Raw genomic sequence first — 26,917 nt, 5'->3', positions numbered from 1 at the left:
GCTTCTTTTCAATTGCATATTGCTGAGATTTTCAATGTTGAGGTTCTGCAATGCTCTAAGAAGTATTCTTGTCAGTAGGTCCTAAGCTGTGGTTTGGATTTTTCAGAAAGGTTTTAGTATCCATATGTCTACCACAGATGTTCCTTGGGATTCAGCTTTCCTTGAGAAAGACCCAAATAAGTTGGCAGTGTCTCTTTCAACATGTTAGATGTGTGACAAAAGGAAGCAGTGTTTGTAAGTTAAAGTCAAAGTAATGACATGCCTTTGAGTGAAGGTAAGAACAAATCCTTGTAGGATAACTCTACTTAAGCTCTCTTGGATTTAACCTGAATTAATCCATTATTATTATTATTAATAATAATAATTATTATTATTATTTATTTATTTAAAGAAGAGTGACTGAGCATTGTTTAGAAACCAAACACAAGCTTTGCAGCCCAAGTGTTCTGGGATTTCAGGAAGGGAAGAAACATTTGTCAGATATGAATGGATCTTTCTGAGAAATAATCTAAAGTTTTAGTTCATGAACCATCTTCTCTCCTGTATTTCCCAGTTCTAATATTATTGCCTCTCTCCCCCTGCAACTACAGCATATTTTCTGTAATTCTTGTTAGTCTTGGATGCTCTGCTCAGAGAGAAGAAAGATGGTTTTGTTTTAAATTTACAGCAGGTTTAAATCTTGTAAGTTAAATAGACTGGTCTTCTCTTACTTACTTTATGTCTAGAAACATTATTTAGAAAAGTTTGCAGTCTGGAGAACATGAGCTTAATCAGACTGCTCTGTAATTACTCTGTGGCTTTATTCATACTGGATGATATATACCTTGCACAGTGCTAAAAGAAATAAGTATATTCATTTCCTATCCAGTTCCCACCTTGCATTATAAAAGCCAAATATCCATTCTGTAAATAGAGATGAATCAGCAATCCATATAATATCTATTCATCATACATATTTCACAAGGAGGATATTGTGGTGGCTGGAAAGTTCTTACAAAAATAATATGGAAATCCGGAACTTGATGTGGAGTGTCAGAGAGCTTCTTACTATTATTTACCTTATCAGCTTTTGCTTTCTGAAATCAATGGAAGGGCATCAAGTTCAGCTAATCCATATTTCTGAGTATGAAATTGAATTTATAGTCTGTAGTATGTTGACTACCGCTCGCATTTAAGGCATAATTGATTTTTATTGAAAAGCCAGCAGGCACATCAAAAATTTCCACAAGCCACAAGGATGTTAAATTTTACCCTGTTTAGATAATACTGTTGCTTTATTTATCCTTTAAAATGAAGCTTTTATATTTATATCATAGAGTGTTATGGAAGTGTGACTGATGCCTTGTGAAACCATCAGTCTGTAGTTCTGTTGAACTCTAATGTACAGAAATAAGCAACTTTTATGTTCCAAATATCTATAGTTGGTTTGTTTTAAGAATAAATGGAATAATGAATCTGCACAAAAGAAACCAGTTCATGTCATGTAGTAGTTATTTTTCTTCATTCCAACAAATAGCTTGTACAATTAATTTTTCTGTACTGTTTTCCTTTTCTTTCTTCATCATGCCCACTGCTTATTTCTAAACCATTTTTAAACATAGAAGTGTATTTTTGTATCTTTTGTAATTGGTTAGAGATAGCAGACTAACTAAACCATATAATAAATTTTAGTTTCCAATGCATTTATTTCAGTTATTAAGGAAATCTATTAAGATAGAACAGATTATAGTATCAACAAGGCTTCATGACAGGTTTCTCCTTAACCAATTAAGTTGTAAAACAGATTTAACTTCCCTTCTCTCACTTGGACTGTCCTTGTTTCTTGTGCACATACACTTTGCCTACTACCTCACCTCAATGCAAATGTGGTTTTGATAACAATTTTTTGAAGCAGAGAAAGAAAACTCAGGATTGCTCTGCACAGGTGATACACTATGGTAAATAACATGGCTGGGAATTTTGAAAAAATGGGCAACTACATGTATGTGTGACTCAAGAGTGTTCAAAACAATTTATCAAATGCACAGAAATACAAAACTTAAAAAAGATTATACATCAGTTTTGTAGTGTAAAAGTGTCAAGAAGAAATGATCTACCTTTTGCAAAAGTAGACATTTTCAAATATATGTGCAACAGGTGCAGGCACAAATCCAATGAATAGATAATAAGATTTGTGCCTGCTTCTCTCTACTATCATTTTCAAATTTCACCACAAACTGTCTACAGATTTTTGTACTTTCTTTTATTTTTCTCCTTGTTTTCCATAGCAATTTGCACATTTTTGCATCTTCTCTTAAATAAATCTTCCCTTTTCTTCCTGAAATATGGTAGACTGTAGTAAAAAAAAAAAACTTTAAATAACTATGTCATATGTCAATAATATACAATACTCTAGATGGGCAGGATTTCCTCCAGTATTATCCATTCTCAACAGGCTTCAGATCTGAAATAGTTCTTGAATAGTTCAATCTAGCATAGTCCTCATGGAGCCATCTTTCCTGTATAGCTATGCTGCTAAATAGAAGCAGCCAAGTTCTGTAGCTGTGGGCAGCCTTATGACTTAATTGATAGTTTGCTGTCTGCTTCTGCTTAGTCTGCTGCAACTTACTCTATCTAAGAGAAAGGGAAATATTTGGGGCAATAACTCATCCTGAGGACAGCTCCCAGAATATAGTGTGGCTCAGGAAACACCAGTTTTGGTTCTTGCTGTTTTCCACAATACTCCCCACAATCATGAAAACATCTTCAAACTTCAAACCATGTCTTAAAATACATCCCAGGAATTCCAACATATATAATTATTTTGATGAGATGAAAACACAATTTTGATGGGCTGCAACACAACCATCTTTTTTTTTTTCTTTTTTCTTTTTTTTTTTTTCCCAAATACTGTGAACTCAAAACAAACAAACAAAACAACAATGACAACAAAAACACAGGCATACAGAATAATTTTATTTCTTAGCACTGGAAAAGCCATCTGCGGCATAGAGGAGACCCAACACCATGTGCATAGCCATGGAAGTGTGCCCACTGGTCATCCCTAGAGTGATACAGTACTGAGGGGTGGGGAGGTAAACCTGTCACTACCACTTGGATAACCCTTGCCTCATTTATTTAGTAGAGTGTAGGCTGAGAGCTTTTGTGCCTGCTTTGGTAACTGAAAGTATCATTTATTTCCTTACTGTGTGCTTCTCTATTCATTCTTACATACAAGCACTGGTAACACCCTGTTTTAGCACTGTTCACCTGAAACATAACTACACCACTCTTAATATTTCTTCTACAAAAGTGTTTAGGAGAAGTGTTCAGGGATCAAGATACAACTACAACAGATAGCATAAGCAGAATGAAAAGGCCGGTCCTTATCTAAAATTAAGAGCAGCTAAAGGGTGAGTAAAGAGGCATGAGGCAACCATGGAGTCAAATAAGTAATAAAATTGGAAATTTTACCTCTTTTACATATGATGTGTGTTTTTCAGGATACTTTCTGAGTCTTCCTACAGTGAACATTTGTGTGAAAACTGTTAAAGGAATGCAGACTGTTGGAGCCAGACTTCAGTTCATTGTCTGTATTCATTTTAGTTAACTTTAAACTTCCAAATAGGAAGTTTAAATAGGTTTTTCTTTTTCTTCCTTTCTTTCTTTCTCTTTCTTCCTTCCTTCCTTCCTTCCTTCCTTCCTTCCTTCCTTCCTTCCTTCCTTCCTTCCTTCCTTCCTTCCTTCCTTCCTTCCTTCCTTCCTTCCTTCCTTCCTTCCTTCCTTCCTTCCTTCCTTTCTCTTTCTCTCTTTCTCTTTCTTTCTTTCTTTCTTTCTTTCTTTCTTTCTTTCTTTCTTTCTTTCTTTCTTTCTTTCTTTCTTTCTTTCTTTCTTTCTTTCTTTCTTTCTTTCTTTCTTTCTTTCTTTCTTTCTTTCTTTCTTTCTTTCTTTCTTTCTCTATCTCCTTTCTTTTTTCTCTTTTTTCTTTTTCTTTTTTCTCTTCTTTCTTTTTCTTTCTTTTTCTTTTTCTTTTTCTTTTTCTTTTTCTTTTTCTTTTTCTTTTTCTTTTTCTTTTTCTTTTTCTTTTTCTTTTTCTCTTTCTCTTTCTCTTTCTCTTTCTTTTTCTCTTTCTTTCTTTTTCCCCAAAGAGAGTTGGTTCTTTTCAAAGACACTGACCATGTTATTCATTATTCTGTCATTTTTTCTCCTCAGCTCCTCAGCTCTTCTGAAAAAGAGAATTTTTTTTTATTTTTTATTTATTTATTTTTAGGTGTCTAAATGCTTAAACAAGTGGTCATTTATTTCATTTAGAAAAGACAAAACCTTTATGGTAACTACTAATTTTGAGTAAGCTTTAGAAGTCTGGCAATTTAGGATTTCCATAGTAAAAAGAAACTGCAAATGTAATTTACCACATGTGTAGTACCAGTTCTGTGAGGGATGAAAGATCAGTTTGTCTGTATGTCTCTAATGATACATCCTCTATGTCTAAGAGTCTCATCTTTCAAGTTCGCATACATATTTAGGAAAAGTATGCAAATTTACATGAAAATTCCCTGGAGTATTGTATGGACAAATCTTGCCCATTAATGGACTCATAATGTCTATTCTCATATGAAAGACATAAAAGATATTGTTCACAAGTACTGAAATGGGAACAATTCCATTACAAATACATGTAGTACACTGAAACTAAGCAGAGACTGCATTCATGTATGAATACAATGTAAATTTATCATTGTAACAATTTAGTATGACAGAGAGGTTTTACTTGCATTCACATTTGCTGCAGAGATCTGAAAATTACTTATACAACGAATTCAGGCCCATAATTAGAGGACATTTTCTGTTTTTAAAGAATTTTCTGTTTTTAAAGTATTAGGTAGCTGTTGATTACAAAATATAATGACATTGGTGAAGATGAGAATGTTTAACTGTGTATGGGAGGAGAGCAGATACTAGAGGGTTGGTGCTGAAACAAATGATCCTGCCTTCTATTGCATCATTCACTTATTTATAGTCATCCCCTTAGAACCCTAATCAACAAAAGGATCATTCTTAAATGCTACCCTGCTCTCCTGTGCTGATTTTCATTTTCCTACTACATACAGAATCAATAAAAATATAATGCCTTGGTTATTTTACTTTCTGATTTTGAATGTGTAGGTTTTGGTATGGATAATTTGGTGTATTTTTCTGTTAGACTAATTCAGTGTCAGATCTTAATTTGTCATGAAGGGGAGGTTGAGCTGAAATATTAAATGAGATTGTCTGCTGAAAACATGATAACTAGGGTTTTTTGTTTTTGTTTTTGTTTTGTTTTGTTTTCCTACAGCCCCCATTTTATTGCACATCTTAACATTATTATGTATTAATTATTCTTACTGGTAAAATATTAATTAGAGACTGACCAAATCCTTTTGCATCATTTTACTTGCACTGTTTACACACAGACGTTTGAGTAGTCATATAGATGTACATCTGATTATCACCAAAAAACAGAATATACTAACTTCACACAAGTTTTCAGTTATTAAATTTGATCTATGCAAAAACAGCTGAGTAGCCATGCAGAGACCCATTTTCTGTTTTTCATCTTTATTTATTTATTTATTTATTTATTTATTCTTAATCAGAGAAAGAAAACATTGGAGGTCTCCAAGACTGATAACTATATCACTATCAGTGAAAGATGAATCTACCGGAGGCCTGTCCTATCTCCATTACACATTTTGTGATAATGTTTACAATGTTATTGTTCTTGTTGTACATAAAATCTAATAAAAAATTAGTTTTGGACTCTTATTCTGTGTTTTGTTTGTGCATTCAAAACTTCATGTAAAGTCTCAATTTTTTGTTTCATTTCCATACCATGTTATTTCAAAATATATTGCCAAAATGGCTGTTCTTGAATTGAGGGGGCAACAAAACACTTGAAATTCTTTTGAAGTGGAGCTGGTAAATAAAACTGTTGCTTTTATTAAATCTTCGTGTGTAATCTACATTGCATTTTATGTGTGGTGGTCTTACCTAGCTGGGCAGCTGAGCTCCACCATAACTGCTCTCCCAGTCACCCTCCTCAAAGGGAAAAGGGGAGAATACAACGGAAAGGGCTCAAGGTTTGAGATAAGGACAGGGAGACCACTCAACAATTAGCGTCAGAGGCAAAACAGACCCAGCATAGGGAGATTAAGGAAATGTATTACCTATTGTTAACAAGCTAGAGAAGTGAGAAACAAACAAATAAACTAACTAAAAAACACCTTCCCTGCCATCCACCCTCTTCTACATCTTCTCTCTGAGTGGCTCAGGTGAATGGGGAATGGGGTCTGTGGTCAGTCCCTAACACTTCATCTCTGCCACTCTTTCATGGTCACTCCTTGCCCCTGCTCCACATAGGTCCCTCCCACAGAATGCCATCCTTCCCAAACAGATCCAGCGAGGGCTGTCCACAGGCAGCAGATCTTCAAGAACTGCTCCCACATGGCTTCGTACCCAGGAGCAAACTGCTTCAGCATGGATCCCCCACGGGTGGGCAGCAGCTCCCCCCACACACCCTGCTCCTGCGTGGGCTCCTCTCCATGGGCTGCAGCTCTGGCCTGGGGCCTGCTCCTGCGGGGGCTCTCCATGGGCCGCAGCCTCCTCCAGGCCACATCCACCTGCTCCACTGGGGGCTCCTCCACAGGCTGCAGCATGGAGATCTGCTCCATGTGGGACCCATGGGCTGCAGGGGGACAGCCTGCTCCACCAGGGGTCTCTCCACAGGCCACAGGGGAACTGCTGCTGTGTGCCTGGAGCACCTCCTGCCCTCCTTCTGAACTGACCTTGGGGTCTGAAGGGCTGGTTCTTACTCCTCTCTCCCAGATGCTGTTGCACTGCATTTTTTTTCCACTTTCTTAAATATGGTCTCACAGAGGTGCGAACAACATTGCTTATTGGCTTGGCTATTGGGCAGCAGTGGGTCCCTTGGGAGCCTGCTGAAACTGGCCCTTATCTAACATGGGGCAGTTGCAGGGCTCTCCTCACAGAGGTCACCCCTGCAGCTCCCCGCTACCAAAACCTTGCCACTTAAACCCAATACATTATGTAGCATCAAATTCATTAATGTGCTGTTATACTCCTTGAAAGCTATGAGGTCACCTTAAAAGTTCCAGTAGCATGGAGTTGTGCAGGAGTTGTGGTATGAAAGCAGAAGGAAATTGCCATCTCTGTAGTCTCACTGTTCTTCATTGGGAGATAAGACTTAGATCTACACCGATTTTCTCATGTGTATAATAAACCCCCAAACATGAAAATAAACAATATTTTTTGTCCTCTATAATGATTTTATTTTCTCAAATATTTTTAATCAGTATTACCTCTCATTTGAGCTGTACCAGATGCTTAAGTTCTGCCTCTTCTATTCCTCCATGTTGAAAAATAAGATGTTTGACATGTTGAAAAATAAGATATGCTTGACCTACCAAAGATGGTGTATGATAATGTAGAATAGAAACAACACCTGTAAAAGAGAGACTGTTACATGTAACTTGTTCTGTTTAAAGACTTTTTCCTGTTAATCTCTACATGCCATGTCCATACCTTTCTAGAGAGAGGATGCCTTTTATAACGTTACAGCCTTACCAATATACCCGTTTGTAGCCAAGAGAAGAGATCTATGTAAATAACAGAATATTCAAAAACACAGTTTTCAAGTTCCCATTAGGTGAGACATCAATATAGTCTCTACAGTGCACCACTTGATTCATAAGAAAAAAAAAAAAAGAAATGTAAGGAAGTTATGAGGCAAACAGAAAACATAAAAAGTGAATGCCATGTGACATATTTTTATTCTTCTCCCCATTTTAAATACTTTGCTTAAGATTTAAGTAAGATCATGACAGTACAATGCTAAAAAGGTCCTTCAATAAATGGAAACAAATGAGCTTTTTCCTACCACAGAATTACTTAAAATCAAGCCTCCTTGTGAAGTTAATCCCCTGACAGATAAGACTGTGAATTCCCCCCCCCTCCCCTTCCTACATGCTCACAGATGGGTTGCAACAGAAAGATGACAAATGAGTTGTGTTTGGCTGGATTAATGGGCATTATCATGTTAATGGATGTTTATGGTGCAGTTTGGGAGGTTCATGTGGTTTTCAAAAAACGTTGGTGTTCTGGGTAGCTGAAGCCTCTGTGTGTGTGTGTGTGTGTGTGTGTGTGTGTGTGTGTGTGTGTGTGTATGCATTATTAGCTGTCTTTTTGTGCATATTGTACATTTCTACTCTCCTTAATGGGTCACAGCTAAACTGGATGTGGAAGTGTTGGCCTTATGCTCAGATCTTTCATCATGTCATCAAGTGTGACATGCAAAATACAAGCGTTAGAGACTTGTCTTTCTGCAGGCTGAGGGAGTGCAGGTGCCTCATCTTGGGTCTACTTTGTTGTGATCACTTTTAAATCTGACATATTGATCAGGCCGAGTAGTTACTCAGCTTGAGTAACTACTGCACATATATCAACTCTGGTTGGGGATGTCAGGTCAAATTTGATGGTGAGGTGATCTTAGAGTCAACCAAGACAATTCCTGCCACTCCTGTGACCCAGTACTGCTAGCCTTACTTGGTAAGGGCAGGATATGTTGTACAGACAGGGCACAGGAATACTGTGCCAGCTGAGGAAGAGGTCTCACCAGAGTGCTATATGTGGGAAAATACACTGCTCCAAGAACTTAGGAGGTGTCTAAAAGCTAAAGACAGACAATAAGCCTTTGCTCCGGATTTTTTTGTTTTGTTTTGTTTTCTTTTGTTGAAACTTTCTTCTTCTATAAAAGACACAAACCTTTAAACATTCTTGTTTGCTCTCATTTTCTTCTTCCCACAAGGCTTGTTTTCCTTTTACTTTCAGTATTGTTTTTATACTCTTTAACTTGAGCTGATAGCCTTCTTCCATACTAGCTATATATAAAAGAATGCGTATGTCAGACACTTGTGTGTAAACTTCTGCTTAAAAACCTAAAAGCTCATTTGAATACTAAAATGCATAATTTGCATGTAGCATTCAGGGAGTTGTTCACATAAATGTGCAGTTGTGTTGACACTCATTTTTTTCTCTAAAGAAAGCGGGCATTTAAAGTCTGGAATCACCAAGACATATCCCACAAGAAATCTCTATATATTAATCCATATATCTATTTAGACATTATAAAATGGATTGGCTCTGTGGTACAATAAAAATGAAAACAAAATTCTGCGTAGTCTAATTCATAAGATTTCTGGTGTGGTTGTTGTTGTTGTTGTTATTGTTGTTGTTGTTGTTGTTTTGTTTTGTTTTGTTTTTTCCTAAAATTTGGGAAATCAGATATCCCTTCCAGAATAGTATATTTTTTGGATTAATACATTGAAAGAGATCTGAAATCAGTACCAGAGGAGATTTTAATGTACTGAAATGGTACTTGCCGTTTATTTGGTATTCCTCCACTATCCAGTATAAAATAATTCCTTCATGTCTTTTCTTTCCTTAAAAATTCACCAAGCGTATGTGGACCTCACAGATGCAGCTTTAATTGAAAGTAATGTCAAAAACACTGTTTTGATCTGTTTCCTTTCTTTTGACATTCTGTTTTTGGAATGTGTTGAGTCTGTACGACCATTCTCTGTTCAGAAATTCATCTGGAAATTTACATATTTTAAAGGCTTCTTGCTCTATAATACAGCTGAGCATAATAGTGCAAGCTACACAGAAATTGAGGTGTGAAAGAGAAATTTCCCAATTTCAGTCCTTAACTGAAATATAAAAACAATTCTTCACCATCTGGGAATTACTATATAAGGCTTTCTTCTGAGTACGCTTGCTAGAGGGATAAAGTTCACATGATCCAACAATGGATAGACTCTATCTGGCTTTAAAATAAAAAAATAAAAAAATAATAAAAAAAAAAGAAAGAAAGAAAGTTATTTTTGTAGATTCATTAATTTACGGTGCTGTTATTGAAGTGAACAGAATGTTCCATGCATTCTAAAACACAAATACAATATATTTGAGTGAACCTCTAAATTTGCAGAAAGCCAATAAATTACATATTATTCTGCAAGATGATAAAGTCTGTCAGTGGTGAAGTAAGTAAGGTTTCTGATACAGAAAGGTGTAAATCCCACAGAAAATATTACATATGAAGGATGCTCAGCATTTTACTGGATTATGCCCCGAGAGAAAGAAACACACACACAAAAAAAGAAGAAATTAAGATAGACATTCATAAAGTGTATCCATATTTTGGTTCCACCCTGTCCCCCCCCCGCCCCCCCCCCCAACAAATAAGATCATGAGAAGTCTTGGACTCAGAAGAAGAACAGAGAAGAAGTCGTACACTTAAAAAATGACCAACCAACCAAAAAAAAACCTTTGAGATAGATGTGCTAATCATTAGCCATAAATAGCGTATGTCTTTGTTGCACAAGCATGAATTTTCTATGTGCATGTGTTTAGGTAAACATAGGTACAGGGCTCAGCTCCTCCTTCCTGTAGGAGTTGAAGTGATGGAGGGCATGTCCACCACAGCTTGTGCTCAAATCCAAACTCTTTTAGTACCCAGAAACTGTGGGTACAAGACTAATCCATAATATGGGAGACAGGTGGAGATCAAGAGTCTGAGGATATAACTTGCTCTTTGGCCCACCAGCATATAATACAATGCAGAAGCAGCCTTGATCTCCCTGGTCCTGTTTCCCATTTAGAAGATACTAAAAATTAAACTTTACTTCATTGCACTGAGGTGCTGGATGCAAGCAAGCAATTTCTTACCAGTTGCCAGGCTACTTGTCAAAAAGCTTGGGTTGACCAAAATTATTTGAAAATTTAGTTGAAATAAGTAATTGTTCTGATCAAAATGTCCCAGGAGGCAAAGATAAATATCAACATTAAGAAAATTGTTTAGATGCTTTTCAAAATTAAAACTGTCAGTGTTGCATTTTGTAGTGATATTTTCAATACTATTGAATTCATACATTTAAGCATACAAAAAACCCTCAATTTTTGTTGATCTAAATATTTTGTTCAATATGCTTTTTTTTCTATCGCGGGGGGAGCCCTGGCAAATCTTCTTTGGCTCAAGCTAAATAATTTCATTGTCCTAATTGAAAAATCAATAATATTTAGGATATACGCATCACACATAGCAAAAGTATCTGTCACTGAGGTGGTGAGTACCAGATAAGATGTATTAAAAAGCAATATGCCGCCTTTTGTCTCTTCCTCCCACGGAGCTGATGATGGTTGTGAGTTGATGGGTTGACTTTGCATTCTAGAAGTAGGAGCTAAACCACATCAGGGGGCAGTGCTGACACAATCTGGTGGCTGTTTTCTGATTGCTGGAATACTCTTGCTCCTCCTGATTTTCTGAACTCTGACATCTTTAGTCTCCTTTTGAACAAAGTCTCTGCTCGTTTGAACTGCCCTGCCATGTAACCTACCCCACCACTCGTGTGCCAACAGAATAGCTGCCAATGTAGGAATCCCTCCTGTGCTGTGTTTAGGGGTGCACTCTTTTTGAGGCCAAAAGTACTGGAGAGGGCTCTTGACTACATACGATTTCTGGATTATAGCGGGATCTTGCAGAAAAAACATCATTGACACTTGTCCCATGACCAAAAGTTGTTGCAGTGTGAAGCCGTTCTCCCACTCACCAGTGCTACACTACTTCTTGTACTAGACTTGTTTACTTCACTTGCCAAATGGCAGTTCTCAGTCCAGTGAGAATTAGCACTGAGTAGCAATGTGTGCTTGTAGTCAAATTGATAATCGCAGCACATTCTTACAGTGCCTCTTTAGGAATGGTTTTATTCTGTAATCAGATGAGGCATATGTCAGGGAGAAGACAATGAGATCCCATGTTTTCTTATATATGTTTTTAATGGAAAAACAAACAAACAAACAAAAAAAAAAAAAAAAAAAAAAACAGAGTTTTTAATTCTGTTGCTGTTATAGGTCTTTGAGTGTAAGGCATTCTTCTGTTTTTCCTGATAAACTGGCTATTCACAGTCTTTCATTTACACAGGCTGTAACAGTTTTGAATGCAGCCTCTTCACTCTTTGGGCTTTGCCAGTGACTTGTCTACACATAGGCACAGTTCAACGTCCCAAGCCTTAAGTACAATCCACTCCATTTAGTGTGTGCTCTGTGTTTGCATGTGTGTGTGCATATGTGTGTAAGAGGTGGAGGAAGAAACCACTGCAATGCAACACTTTTCTGTGATGTGTGGGGTGAGCAAACCAAGTAAGCTTTAGGGAACATGCAGACTCCACTGAGACATGTATGTTTTCTATCCCCTCTTTTTTTCAGACAAGTATTATTTTTCAATATTTTATTATGCCAGCAATAGGAGAAGTCTTGTAATAAAATCACATCACTGTTTCATCCAAGGCAAGTTTAGATGTTGTCACAGTGATATACTTTGTCTTAGATTTATTATTAAGTTGTCGCATAATACAGCTGAATAGAGTTATAACAATTGTACTCTAACAAAGTTTTAATATATGATTGTGAAATTTTAACATGAAGTAGATTCCTACCATGACAGACTGTTATTACCTGCAAACTTTCAATGACAAATCAGAAGATGACTTAATGCAAAGAATGCAATTTAACAGCATTTGTTATTATCTGTACAGCTTTATTATTGTCTTTTCACTGGATTCATAATCTGGAAATAATGTAAAACTGATATATGGCCAATCATGTAATGACCAGTGGCATATTGTATCTTGTTTAGTAGGTGACTGTCCTCTTGTCTTATTTGGGAATATATAGTTTAACAAGATACTTGCCATCATTTTCTTAACAGGGATAATAAACAGAACAATTCTGCATAAAAGCTCATATCAGCTTCTTTCATGCTTTTTCTTTTCAGAAGGCTGCCTAAGGGTTTAAGCAATTTAGTTGTCTGACCCGCATCCTTTCTCTGCAGTCTGCAGTTCTTTTGTTTAACATTAGTATGTGGGCAAACAGCATTCAGAGCTGTGCAGAGCTTATCAGCCTGTGCTCAGTCGACCAGAACCCCATTCTGTGTATCTAAGAGGGGCCACGTTTAATGCTTCACAGTAGGAGCATCTGCAGTTTCCAAAAATGACTTGTTTATCAGATAAACTCTGTCCTTGCACTGACACATAGTGGCTCTTCAATATCATGCTCTCCTGTATGAGAACTGAGCAAAACAGGGTATGCACAATGAATAACAAGTAAAATTTATGCACGTAGTATGGTGACATAGGTACCCTGTAACACCATGAAGAGTTTCACTGCATACACTCAGTAATTATGCTGGGAAACTTCCTCATTACCTTCAGAAAATGTTTTGGTTACTTGTTCTCAAGCTATTTAGAGCAAATGCTATGAAGTCAGTAAATGTTAATTAATTTACTTATTTTGCTTGGGATTTAATTAGAAGTATCATTAGGGGCCTGACTTGTATGGTGCTATTAGAGCAGTTTGAAGCAGAGTCTGATGCAGAGGTCTGTGGTGCACCTGTAGGTGCAGCAGCCTCTGAGGGTGCAGCTGGAACTTCTGTTTTTGATATTATGTGATGCCAAAGCGTAGCAGAGGAATGCAGCTCTGTAATGCAGTTAAATATATAAATATATATATATATAAATATGTATATATAGCTGTTCTATGCTGACTTTTTCAGGAGATCAATTAGAGCTTTGGGGACTAAAAGTCATAAATATATGTTTTTGAATAATGAATTTTCTGTTTAAAATAAAGCCTCCTAAATATTTTAGATGCTATACAGGTTAGCCAGTGATTTAGAAATAAAATGTTTATTAAAACATCATTACTCAAAACTAAAATATACAGCTTAGGGTTAGCTTAGTGTTTGAGGCTCAAGATCCAGTGAGACTGAAATTCTGTGAGATCTTTCCAGGCAAGGGCAGCTGGTCTCTCAAATGCTCCATCAGTCTGAAATAATGAAATCTTATGAGATGAGCTGGTTTTACAAGATTTCTGGACTGCTCTGGAGCATTTTCTGAATAAGTTGGTTGAAATATCTTTTTGACTGGCAACATAAAGTGTGGGTATATGAGGTAAGAACCACAAGTTTGCATCCAAACCAATGTTGCCTCCCCAAAATTCAAACAAACGTGTCTTCTGGAATGACAGCCTTAACTAATTACAATATTTTGTTTTATGAAATTGACATTGCAAATGGCAATGGCCCAGAAGGAGCCAGATAACAATTAAGATTTTCAGTTTAAAAATTAGAATACAGTGAACGGGTCATCAGCCACCCTTTACATACAATGGCTCATGCTGAAACAGTGTGCTGGGAACAGAAGCTTACACCAGGCTTTCACCTTCTTATCCTTCCCCTTCCCCCCATCAGTATATGCTGACTGGTCAACTAGTCAGAGAAAAATTGTTAATGAGGGTTAAATGGAAGTTATCTATTAAATGTCATTCAAGGATCAAGACATTGGAGCTTTATTTTGAATGATTCCCATATTTTTTTTTCTCTTCTTTATTTTTCCACCTCCTCCCTCCCCCACCTGAAAGAAAATATCCAGTGGATGCCTGGCAGCATCCTCTGATTGCTCGCTGTTTTCCTGACACTAAATCTACTGTGTCATATTCCTTGCATGGGCTGCAGATTTTGGCCTTTTCACCTGCTGTTTTGGTTGGCTTTAGATGCAAAGAGAAGAATATGAAAAGGAGAGGGGGAGGGAGGGAAGTTGGGAATGCTGGAGCTAAAAAAAAAAAAAAAAAAAAAAAGGCAAATGTTTTTAGCGCCTTCATCTAGACATGTGTCCCCTCACTCTGTGACATGGCTGCTCCAATGTTGCCATGGTGAGGATTTCTAATCATCCCTACACATGACAGGCTCCTATTTGTCTGCACTCCCTTGGGTGTAAATTTCTAGGCTTAAAAAAAAAAATCCATGTGAGCGTATCATCCGCCGTGCAGATGTTTCACTGCTTTAGAATATCAGGCAGCTGCTTGTGCCACCGTCGACAGCTAATTGGAGACTGCATCGCAGGAACAGAGGCGTAATTATGGCATAAATACACATCCTCTGGTGCATCATTGTATCTCTATTAACAGAAAATTTTAAACAGTGTTCAGAGTGTAATTAGTGTAGTTGATAAAGTTGTAAAACATGTAAATAAGGGAAATAGCAGGTACGTGGCCAATCCACTACCCAGCACTAGGGGATGCAGATTATTGCCTATTTAGAAATAATTAGCAAAGCTGCATTAGCAAAGCCTGTGTCCAACAGAAGCAATGCAAACATTTATTCTGGTAACAGCTCTTTCTGTGCTAGCCATGAAAATCTACTAATATTGGTAATTTAGCCCTCATTACCAGAGGATAAAGCATGAAAAGAGCTCAGACATGAAATATGACAAGTAATATTAATTTTTATTCCAGAGGAAAGGATGCTTTCTTGGGTTGCATGCTGATTTCTCGGCGGGGTCTCGGCAGTGTGTGAGTGAGCTGCTGGAGGAGGCTGCATCTCTGGAGCTGGCTTCCCGCTGGTGCTGGGCCCTGGGGTACCGGCGGCAGGAGCTGATGAGGCATACTGTGGTTAGTGCCCAGCCAAACCTCAGGTCACGGCTCAAAATGAGCGCTCGGGCATTAAACTCCCCTCCTTACAGATTCATGCCCTTAATTTTGGCCTCACTCCTCACCGCCCCCCAAGCGGTTTTGCCAAATCACCTGCTCTGCCCACAGCTGTCCTCCCAGGACACAGGAGGGAGCTCCACTGGAGGAGCAGAGATCTGAATCACTGCTTGTGCTGCTGCTCTTCAGTTTTGTCTTCTGCCCTGGATGAGAAATGATGGCTGCACCCTCACTGGTTATGCTTTAGATTATGTTACTTGAAGAACATTACCCTGCGACCATAAAAATAAATGCCAAAATTTCGACTCTGCTTTACAGATGTATTTTCTAATGAAGAGAAATGTGAAAGCCTGGCTGGCACATGAGGCGTAGATCATTTTTTAAAAACAACAGGAGGAGAAGGGCTGAATGTTCTGGAAAGGGAAGAAAATATATATATATATATATTTGCAACATCTCTGATTTATTTTTTTTCTTTCTTTCTTCTGGGTGTAGAAGCAGAATGAATAAAAACTCCAGCTTCTAGTGTCAGCTAAGTTCTGCTGCATCCTTAATAAGCATGCACGTGTGTGTTTACGAGAGAGAGGGGAAAGGGGGAACGGGAGAATTCTGCTTGACAAGTGCCAGTGTTTTAAAAAGAAGTCTAAGAAAGATGTTATCTCTGGCTCAGGCAAATAAATTTCCCCACTTAGCCAGTGTTTCCTGAGCATTTTCAGAATTCAGCTCTTACCACAGACTGTATAAAATCCTGCCAAATAAGGTCTGAATTTCATGTAATACAATGCTTGAAAAAGAGAGAAAGAAAGAAAAAGGGGAAAAGGTAGAGATGAAAAGAAGCTGGACAAGCTACTGTCTGAAGTATTAAAATGTAAAATAAGCTTTAGAGCTGTAACAGGGGGAAAAGCCTTTTGCAGATCCAAAGCGAACACTGTGTATATTTTATCACCCGCGATGACATGAAAATTGTGAAAACACTGAACTTGTTGATTGAAGCTGTTTTTTTTTTTTTTTCCACACTTTGGTGGAGGTTTAGTACTCAGCCCACCACCCTGTCTAGATGAAAAAAAAAAAAAAAAAAAAAAAAACCACTACAGAGGGAAGCTCAGTCAATCTTCTGCCTGTGTTAGAGCCAAAAGCACACAAAAATTCAGACAGTACCCACTAATCTGCCCTAATGTGAGCATCCCATTGAGCTCTAGCATGCCAATTTCTATAGCTTTAGCATATATTTTCTGCACTTGGGATTTACATAGCTAAATGTAGTTGTGCATACACTTGGCATGCAGTAAGTGTATAGTTTACACACATATATATACGTATATGGATAATCTGCATGTGGTCAGGCTCCCCAGTCAGATGCACTGGTACAACTCTTCTCCCACAGGGTTCAGCAAGGTCATTACTGCAGGCTGCCCTGGGAGAGGAGTTAGGGCAGCTTCTGCTGTTTTTCATAATGCTGTCGCTGAGTGGCTCTGTGTGAATCCTGGAGCATAGGCCTATATGCATATATAGATGATGTAGTGTTTGTGTGTGTTTGTAAGTGTGTGTGTGTAGGCAGTTATTTGGATGTGTGCATATGTACCTGCTTGTGATTATGCATGTTTTAAAGGAATAGATTTCCTTGATAATGTGATGGATTAGGAAAACCTGCCACTTAGTCTATATGCAAACATGTATTCATATGTGTTTATAAAGCATACATATAGTATAAATATACACACATAATAAAGAGACACTTTTAATTTATATGCTGTGTTAATGTTTCCTAAAAAAAAAAATATCCAGTCCCTTCTAAACCAGCCCTCATTCCCCAACCTCTCTAACACCAACACCACCATCCTTTATTTATCAACATGTATTGGCTGGATATATTTGCAAGGGTCAGATACCTTGCTGTTGAGTCCCCTGGGCTGCCTTCAGAAGTCTTTTAGTTATTGCCCTTCTACTAGAAAGAGGAAAAAAAATGCTGCTCTGCATCAGGAGCAGACACCTCTTTTCCCACTTTCCCTTAAAATTACATAAGTAAAGTACACGTTGTTGGAAAGCCTGAACAAATTACATTATTGCAAGCAGATCAAGAGCGGCTAAAGACTGTGTATGTGTGTATGGGGGGGGGGGGGGGGGGGGGTTGGAGATGGACAGAGTTAGGCTTCTGTAAGTAAATATGCACAAGGAGGTCCTGGAATGATTTTACGCAGATTATAAGTAGTGTCATTACAGGGTAACAGGGTCATTGCTCATTCTTTGGTGTAGAAAATGACCTGATGGGTCGTCTATAGCTGGAAGTAATTTCAACATCAGCTGTTTTTTGTTGTTGTTGTTGTTTTGTTTTATGTGCTTGCTTTTGTTTACTTTGTTTTCTTTTCCCAAATTAAAAAAAAATGATGTGCTATTGTTTGATTTAAGTAAACTGGTTTTAATGTTTCAGTGACCATTCTAATGGGCTGAGCACTATAATATCAGTTTGAAACACAAACATTAATTTATATTCTTTGAATAAATCAATTTGAGATCACATTTAATATAGTTCCTATGGGCCAAATTGAGTCTTGTGTAAATTAGTTTAGGCCCATTAAAGTTGATGTGAGTTGTTATCTATCACACTAGTCTAGTATGCAAAATGAAGGCTAGCATATGTAGTGCTTCTTTGGCACTGAGCAGTGTGTGTACTGTGGCAGAAGAAGTCATATTAATCTATTTTTGTCTTCATGGGCATATGTCCTATGGCAACTCTACGTTTTGACTAAGGAATACTGAGGTACTCATTGCAGTGCATTCCTTGCTTTCTGTGTTACACTGGATACCTGAAGATGCTGAATTAGAGGTGCAAAGTATCTGGGGTTGGTTATACAAGAGTGAAATAGTGTTTAACCAAAGCCCATCAAGTTTGGAGACATGCCATTTGTTGATAAAAAAGTAGCAAAAAAGAGAGTGAATGGGAAAAGTGATGCAAGAAAAAGTCCTAAACATTCATCTTTCATTTTCTGATCATTTATATTATTTCTATGTTTTCTGCTCTAGGTAGGTATTGAAATACAATATTTTAGACATGTTGCATCTTAAAGAGGATATTAAGTTGAAACTTGTTATTAATTTTCATTCAAGCTATTTGACTTCTCTCAGTTCTTTCTCTGCATATAGTTGAACATGTATTTTCAAGGGGATAAAACACGTTAGGGTGAATGAGCAGCAGCAGGAGGCACTTTTACTCACAGAAGCTACCTTGCCATTAGCAAGCACTGTAGCCCAGGAGGAACCGATATCTAGAGTGAAACTGTTGATGCTAAAGACTTGACTTCCACAGCTGAGCACTCAAAAGGTTTTATGTCTGAGACTTCTCATCTGGTCTTGTCAACTGGCCATCCAATAAGAGCTGGAACAGATGTGCTTCCAGTTTACTTTGATTAGAAGGTAAAGCAGCACTGAAAGACCCCTCCACAAGCCACATGACACAAGCCAAAACACGTTTACAAGAGAGTTGCTTCAGAAGCACATTTCTGCTCACAGCTTAATCATCAGCATGGATGTTCCCCACATCTAGCAGTCTCTAGACTAGAGATTACAGCCCGTTGGCTCTAATTCATTCACTATGTTTTGTCAACAGTTTGTTCCTGGCTATCCTAGTATGCGCTTCTGTACAAAGTTATAGGAGGAATGGAAGCCAGTCATGATACTGAATAGAAGAGTTTCTGTCTTTCACCTTTAATTCCAAATATGCAAAATATGGAAAAAAAAGCAACGAGAACTGCATAAATAGGAATGGTGTTTTCCTGAAATAATATTGGGAACATCTTGTCTATAACTTTATATATATTTGGGGCAACTCAGTAAACAATGAATATAGGAAAAACAATCTGTAAGATATTAGTCCTGATTTCATTCACTAAAGAGAAGGCAACTTTGTTTACTATGGATAAGGAGTATGCCACCAGGGAGAAACAGGGCACTGAAGCAGTCAGTTGTAGTAACAAGGTCAGTGGTTCAGTCATGCACGGGCTCTAGAGCGTTTGTTACTGTTGATTAAAATGGTACGTTCCTCCCACATTGACAGGTTTGCTTGCAAGCATAGGCAACATCAATATTAATTTTGTAAATGTTTATCTCATGTAATGTATATGATTAAGACTTGTTTGGATGTTTTGTGCTGATTAAACCAAGACTCTTCTATGCCATCAGCCCCATGGCACTGAGTTATGGTGAGAAATACAATGTGTGATAGCAGTAGGGGATAACACGTGAACATAAATACTTTCTCTAGGGCACTGGCACACTAATTTTGTTGCCACTGATTGACCCACATACAATAACATATTTGAGTTATCAAATATCAGTGGTTTGTTTTCACTTACCAAGTCTTTAAGTGAAATGACATTTATGACATCATCAGAACAATGTCCATTTTTTAAAGTTGCACTTTCTATGAGGTGGTAGATGTTTCCTCCTTGTCAGGTAGTGTTAAAATTGCACTTTTGGGCTCACATGCCAAGTGCTGTGAAATGTTCAGTTTTAGTCAAGTTTTATTTCATGCTGAAAATAGGATAGAGAATTCACAGGTTTCTCAAAATATTAGCTCTTTTTAGGTGTCTTGCTAAATGAAAACTACAGTTGTTGGATCAGGCTCTTTGTAAAAGTGTTCATTGAAATTGATGAGAACTGACCTCGATTTCATGGCACAGTCATTAGCCTCTGGTAATCTAGAGATGTGGAAGGATGTGGGAGGAAGGAGGTATCCCTCTGTTTTATACATTTCACACTATTACAATATACATGAATTTGTCGCCAAGAAAAACATTTTTCTACTTGCCTAGTGAAGTGCTATGCAACTTATACTAATTTGCCTTACCCCTTTTGCCAAACAAGTCATGAAGACTCATAACTGTCAGCCATGATGAAGACCAATTGTCAGCTGCTCTTGAACATAAATAATTGTTTTTCTGTTCAAGTAAACCACTGCGGTAATATAATACTTTGATTTTTTGAGCCATTGATTGTAGAGGAATGGGTTACTCTGGTTTTAAGAAAAGTGTGCAATAATCACTGGACAGGACTAAAGCAGCATTTTGGAGTCTTAGCCTGGCTTGTGGTCTGGAATTCACTTTATTTATCTGTAGGATTTGCACTTCTCACATATTTAATGTTTGCCAAACGTATTAAAGACCTTGAAGTTGAAGGTCAATTATGACTGTAAATCCATTGTTATTGCATGTATTATTAAGGTTTCATAAAGTTAATTGTGACTTAATTTTTGATATATTTTCTTGTTTTTGTGGATCATGTTTTTGTAAGTAAATTCTTATTTTAAAATGTGATGACACTTTATTTCTGTTTCACTTTTTAGTTATAAATGATACTATCTATTCTGCATGGAGCTTTAGAAAAATGATGAATTTGTTAATTTCAACAGTTACTGTACGTTTCTTTTCTTTATTTGTCTCTGTTTTTTATGAAAATAATGTGTGTGAGAGTGTGTGAGTGTGTGTGTGTATTTACAGAAATTAGACTTTTTTCTTTGGTAGTGTGGACAAACTTCCCTACTCTGTGGGGTTATAAGTAAAATGGAGGAAAGCCACAGGACTTGGTAACACCCCTAACACTTGCAAGTGTCATCACTGTGCATGAGTACGAATGCACGCATGAATTGAAACTCATCAGCTCACTGATTTTGTTGTCTGCGAGAGCTCCTGTGTACCATCCATCCATCACAGTGCCATTCAAACTCTGCGTGCTGCAACATGCTGGCACTTCAGTGCTTATGGAAGAGTTTTCCAAGAGCTGGGGCTGACTCTGGGATTACAGCTGGCTTTTTAAGGCCTGTTGTAACAGAAACGGTAAGATTGATGGAGTAAAATAAGTATATCTTTTAAAACAGCTTTTTGTGTTTACTATTCAGGGTGTTTCCACTGGAGAGTTCATATCAAACTTTGCCTGTAAAGAATTCAGCCTTGTCTGATATCATAGCAGCTCCGCTTTCAGGAAAGCTGTGCTGCGAGTACTTACAAAGGCGAGCGTGTTGCACCAGATGGTCTTTTCCCATTCCTGAATGTTTTCATGGTTTTATGTACTATCAGAAGTAAAACCATCTTATCAGCCACCAAAGGGACCAGCATAATTTTGAGCATTATAGCAGGTAGTCACATAATATACCGTAATTAATAAAAAGGAACTAAGGCTAAAACAGAGGCTAAAATTTTACTGGGTGTTGGGACAGGTGATTATGCTTATCTTGTGTCCGTTAGTGCAGGTTTCCCTGTAATGATAATCTAACCATGATACAGTCCCTTTCGTCTAAGGGATCCTAGAGTGCTATGCAAACCTAGCAAATTGGTATGAAAAACTGTATGGCGATCACTTCATGCATGCCTGGAGTGAAATGCAGCATCTGTTCGACAGCATACAGTAATATCCCCAAACTGTTTAGAGCAGGCAGTGATGAATGCTAAAAAATCGAAGACAGATTTTTCAAAACTGTGTGTATTAAAGTTAGCTGCTAAAATACCTTTTTGGCAGCTAAATCCCAGTAGGTGGGCCTGGCTTTCGCAGGTGAAGAAAGCTGGCATCTATCCTGAAATCCATAAAAGCTGTGGGAAGTTCATTTCTTCAAGAAAAACCAAGATCAAGGCATCCTGAAATTCTGATCTGAACACTGCTAATAACTTCTGACAGAACATAATATTCTATATAAGATAATTCAGATAATACACTCCTAAAACTGTAACCTTTGAGCGAAGTATACTGACTCTTTCATGTCTGTATGGAGCTTTAACTAACACTAGATATGTCTTTGCCCCAGACAACACAAAAGCAACACAGATTCCCCTGGAACATGGTTTCATGGTGCTGCCACTTTAAGGGAAGAATGATAATGTGCAAGAAAAACATTTTTCTCCGCACATGAAATCATTTAGGGATGAACAAAAGCATATTGTTTGATAGTTTGGCAAATATACAATACAGCATGAGAGAACGAAAGTGTGCGTTTGCTACATATCCTCACCAGAGCTGGCGATTCCTCTGTTACCCAGTGAGTCCCACCATGCATCCAGTTTGCAGAAAGGATGGTTCCATAGTCTCTGGTCTTTCTTGAACCATTAAACTCCAGTATCCCAATAAAATGTCATAGCTGTAGAGATATGCTGATTTCTCTCTATTGTTAACATCACACTGATTCACAGAAGGAGAATAATTTTATACACTCCATCAATCAGGCAGAGGAGGAAATTTCATACTGGAACTCCTTCATCTAGATCATGTACCTCTACCATAGTATCCCCTTCTATTACATTGTTTTGTAAGTCTAACCTTCAGTTCCAAGACTGTCATTAAAAATACTTAATACCTAAGCATATTGAAGAAGTCATATCAAACCTGTATTTCAATTTGAAATATTTTTGTCTAGTTATTATTTTTTCATCTTAAAAATAAAAAATAAAATAAAATAAAATAAAATAAAATAAAATAAAATAAAATAAAATAAAATAAAATAAAATAAAATAAAATAAAATAAAATAAATCTGTCATTCCTGCTTCAGCAGAAACAATTCAGGTCAGCCAAAAACTGGGAGTAATTCTGGTTGCCTCAGCTTCCCCCCAATATATAAAAAGGCCTGCCAAAAAAAGTAAGACTCATCCAGATCTAAATGCTAGGGGCTTGACTGTCAGCCAGAGTGGGTCACCCTTCACTGGTGCTCCTTCTCCTTATTGGAAAGCACTCAGAGTACATATCAGCAAGCAGGGGTTCTGCTCTGCAATTCCCATGCAAACAGGCTGTATCATCAGGAGAAGAAATATTAGGATGTCTGCCCATTTGTTTCATTTCAAGCCTGCTTCCAAGTTGTTGCTTTAGGAGCCATGAAAAACTGAGCTGACCAAGTGGCTTCTTACATGTAATGAGCCCCTTCAAACCTCTGTCTTCTGCAAGCTTAAGAGGAGGAGGAGCCTCTGAAGCTTGTTCTAAAACTATTAACTACATCTAGAACAGTCTTAGCATAAAACCTTCCGTGAAACATGATGCTTAGTCCTATTGCCTGTCCAGGAAAGGAGGGAACATTTACTAGCTAGCTGTAAGGGAGAGCTGAACACTCTCAGCCCTGCATGCAATAGGACCCGTGGTCAGGATCCAGCTGGTTAGTCCATTTCAAGGACTCTGAGCTCACCTGAGGACTTGCATGGAAGAGTACAGCTCTGGTGTGCAATGGGAGAAAGGGAATGTGTTGGGCTGCCCGGAGCTATTCATCGTAAAGTTTAGTTGTCTCTGTCTGACTAATGATAACTAAGGGACAGAGCCTAATCTGAGATATGCACTGGTGTGTGTCTTGAAAAATACACTGCTATGAAGGAGTGGATTTATCAATATATTCTTCACTTTTCACCCTACATTTGATCCAGGTCCAGCTAACTCTGTGATCTAACTAATGATCCTGATGATCTTCTGATCTAACTAATAAAGATCTGAATATAATTAGTCTGGAATTAGTGAAATAGTTACAAAGCAGGGGAACAGTTAATGGTGTGGTTTACTGATTTATCGTCTTGCAAAATCAATTCCACAGTCTTATTAACAAAATGTTCACTTGTAATCAACAATAACTAGTGCCAGCAATACAATACTTGAAAGACTATTTTGCAGGAAAAAAAATAAGCTGTAAACATTAGAAATATTATAGCATTTTGATGTAAACAGGATGTTCCCTTTTTAAATGATTAGTGAATGATTAGAGAAATACACCTTACACATTAAAAGCTTTGACTGACATAGAAGGTATGTTCACTACTATGAATATATCATATATCACTTAATTTCTCAGTCAGTATCTTCAGAAAAAAAACTTTCTGTGTGCAAAAACAGTTAATGATCTCTGCAAAGCATTTTTACACAATGTTTAAAGGCAAAGAAAAGCAACAATTGTATCATGATATGTGTTTCTATATGTGTCTCAGTCCTTCCAGCTTTTCCTAAAATTTCAAATAGATAATGCCATTCAGAGCACTGTAAAATATTTTATCAGGGACACACTTTAGCAAACATTTTGACAACCAGAGCTGCAGCTGTAATTCTTAGAGAATATTAACACACAGGCTTTATTCTCAAGCCTGGGAGAGTGTCATCCTGACCTCTGTTTGCTGCTATTAAACATAGAAGATTTACTTTGAAGCATTCATTTAAGGAGGTGAGTTATTATTCCTTTGCTTGACCTTAGCCTATGCCATATATATCATGAGGTTCCATAAGACCATAACACACAAGAAAATTGGTTTACCAAACATAAAGTTGAAAACAATATCAAAATATTTTAAAAACTGGAGACAGTCATTATTGCTCATCACCTGCCAGCTCAGTAATTGTTTATATATGCTGGAAAAAAAAAAAAAATACATACTTAAAACTTCTCATTTTATATATAGTAATCCCTAGTACAAGTACCTTGAAATGAATCCTGAAGTCAAAGTTAACGTTATGCAAGCTATTGCCTATATTTATTACTGGGAAAACATTATTTTTAAAAGCATATGAAAAAATAGTTTTCAAGCTGTTTCTTTAATGAACTGGAAATAGTAACCCTGTCAAATGTAATACAAAAATAGTGTTATAAGCCTATGGCATCTATTTATTACTGGAGAACAAAAGCCTTCATCCATTTCCTTTAGAGAATGACATTTTTGTAATTCGCTGCCCATTTCATTTGTTCTAAAAGGACTTCGTAGGTTGACAAATATCCCACAGAAATGGCTTCTGATGCTTGATAGGATAATGTGCAGCCCCTTAGGACAAGGGCAAAGGCAGCAAACTTATCATCCTTTAGTTTAGCTTAGCATGGGTCAGTAACAGCGCCAGGGGTGACAGAAGATGTTAAAGTGTGGGAAGCAAGAACTAAGAGCTGTAGGAGGGTAGTTTTTATAGTTTATCCTTTCTTTCACCATGACGCTGCAGAGACAGCTTGAATCACATTGTTGATTTGGTTCACTGCACGCCACACTAACTGCTCCAGTAGGACGAAAAAAAAAACACTTACGGGTCATTCTCTCCAATAGTGTGTGACATTTCAGCACTTATCCTATAGGAGGAGGAAACACATGTTTAATATTTTATCTTCAAGTTCATATTTTAAAGATACATTATCACACTTGGAGGTCTGGTGTGATAAATCTGAAGATTATTGTAGTTCTACCAACATGAGGATTTGGGAGGGGAAAGTGTTCTGCCTGTTTAATTGTCCTCTATATTTTGTTCCAATTTTTTACTCCAGCAAAACAGGGTAAGAATGAGCATTTGGTTCCTGTGGTGTGCACATTTTAAAAACAACAAACTAGACTTTAAAACTGTGATGATGGCTTTCATTTATCAAGAGCTGAAAACCATTTTAGAAGTGTCATTTCAGAAATGTGTTTAACTGAGTTAGGTCTTCCTCAGTAGTAAATGATTACTCCTCAGTCATAGATCTTATAAACTTTGGGGCTGATCTAGTTAGACATTCCTTGCAAAGATTTTCTGCTAAAGCTAATCGGAGTGACTGAATATGAGCAAAATCATGTCCTCCTTTTAAAATTTTCAGCTAGTCTCATACCAACTAGCTCAGTTACCCCTGTTAAACCTTATTCCACTGTCAGGTTCCTTAGTTTCTGTTCACTACACTGGAGTAATAAAAATCGTTCCTTTTTTAAACAAGGACCTAAAATAAGGATGTTCACAAACTGCATCCAAAGGCACTTTTATTCATAAGTAAAATCTCATACACCCGTAAATCAATCCTAATTGTTTTGGATGAAGATGCATGGAATTATAAAGTACTGTGAACCCAAGTGGCCTGGCTGATGAACAAAATCTTCTGCTTGGGTTTGCAGACATTAGAAGAAAACTGGTCTCAGCCAGTTTGAACATCCTTTGCATGAATTCAACTACTATTACTATTACTAAAAGATAACTGTAACTAATCCTAGCCAGAATTTTACACATTTGGGGCTTTTCTTTTGGGGAATTTTCAAGTACCCTTAAAAATCTTTTCGGAAGGAACTTGATGCCCAAGATTCTGCATCTTTTGGACACTGGTGTCCAGGGTGCTGAATGCCTGCACAGGATGCAAACTCCCATCAAAATATGTGGAGCTCCTCCTGAGGGAATGAGATTTTAGATGTTCTTGAATGGTTGGTCTGATTAAATGTGTTTTAGGTTTGTAAGTACCAGGAACACTTCTAATAATGAAAAGAAGTTTTCTAAACCACAAAGCAACTTGTGAAAACTGATGTTAACTCATTTTCTAAATTTCTCTTGGAAAGCTCCTTTGTACTAAAGGGAAGAAGTTTTGATAATGGTGTAGGAGCACTGGGTTAGGGGCAACCTGCTCTTTGG

Source organism: Anas acuta, chromosome 3, assembly GCF_963932015.1.
Source record: "Anas acuta chromosome 3, bAnaAcu1.1, whole genome shotgun sequence".
Lineage (NCBI taxonomy): Eukaryota > Metazoa > Chordata > Aves > Anseriformes > Anatidae > Anas > Anas acuta.
This window is presented reverse-complemented; position numbering follows the sequence as displayed.